The sequence below is a fragment of the Myotis davidii genome, unplaced genomic scaffold, assembly GCF_000327345.1.
Source record: "Myotis davidii unplaced genomic scaffold, ASM32734v1 scaffold875, whole genome shotgun sequence".
Classification (NCBI taxonomy): Eukaryota; Metazoa; Chordata; class Mammalia; order Chiroptera; family Vespertilionidae; genus Myotis; species Myotis davidii.
The window spans coordinates 1,217,596-1,218,689 of NW_006286244.1; positions in this window are offsets into that span (position 1 = coordinate 1,217,596).

Genomic DNA, 1,094 nt, shown 5'->3' on the forward strand with positions numbered 1-1,094 from the left:
TTCTCTCCCCCCCTCCGGACCTGCGTCGGTGAATCGGACCTCTGTTTGCTTTGACTTGGAGCCAGAATGACCTCAGAGGCCGGTGGTGACTCAGGCCGCTGGCCTCTGTGACCGGTGCCCGGGGACGTATCCCTGAGCGTCCACACCATCGGGGGGAGAGAGGGAGGGAGAGAGGGAGGGCCAGGTCGGGTCACTCACAGTCCCTGTGGTTCCGTGTGTCCTGTGGGCTCCGTGTTCTAGAATCCCGGGAGGGAGGAAACCCAGGTGCTTTCATTCAAAAGTTGAAAGCAGCGGTTCTCGACCTGGGGGTCGCGACCCCTTTGGGGGTCGAACGACCCTTTCACAGGGGTCGCCTAAGACCATCGGAAAACACATCGATAATTGCATACTGTTTTTGTGATGAATCACTATACTTTCATGATGTTCAATTTGTAATGATGACATTGGGGGTCACCACAACATGAGGAACTGTATGAAAGGGTCGCGGCATTAGGAAGGTTGAGAACCACTGGTTTAAAGGATGCCCGGCTAGTGTGGCTCAGTGGTTGAACGTCGACCTATGAACCAGGAGGTCATGGTTCCATTCCAGGTCAGGGCACAGGCCCGGGTTGCAGGCTCCATCCCCAGTGCGGGGCGTGCAGGAGGCAGCTGATCCATGATTCCCTCCCATCATTAACGTTTCTCTCTCTCTCTCCCTCTCCCTTCCTCTCTGAGATCAATAAAAATATTTTTATATATAAAAATGAACATACTTCTGGTCTATTCTCCCCGCCCCAGATCTTCCCTTAACAAGAGGGTTAGGCCCTCACACAATCTTCCTGGGCAAGTCCCCACTCGCCAGCTCCCCCCTCCCCCCTCCCCTTGCTCTCTGCACACAGGGCTGTGCTGTAGGCCTGGGGTCAGGACACCGCTTGCCCTAAGGGCGGGCTAAGGACAAACAGGGAAAGGGGACACCACTGTCCCGGCAGGAGAGGAGGAGGGGGGAGCAGAGAGGACTGGCCCACTTTTCTGGTCTGACTGGGAAGCTCCCAGCTGTGCCCTGGGGCTCGGGGAGGAGGCTGGGGGAGGAGGCTGGGGGAGGAGGCTGGGGAGGA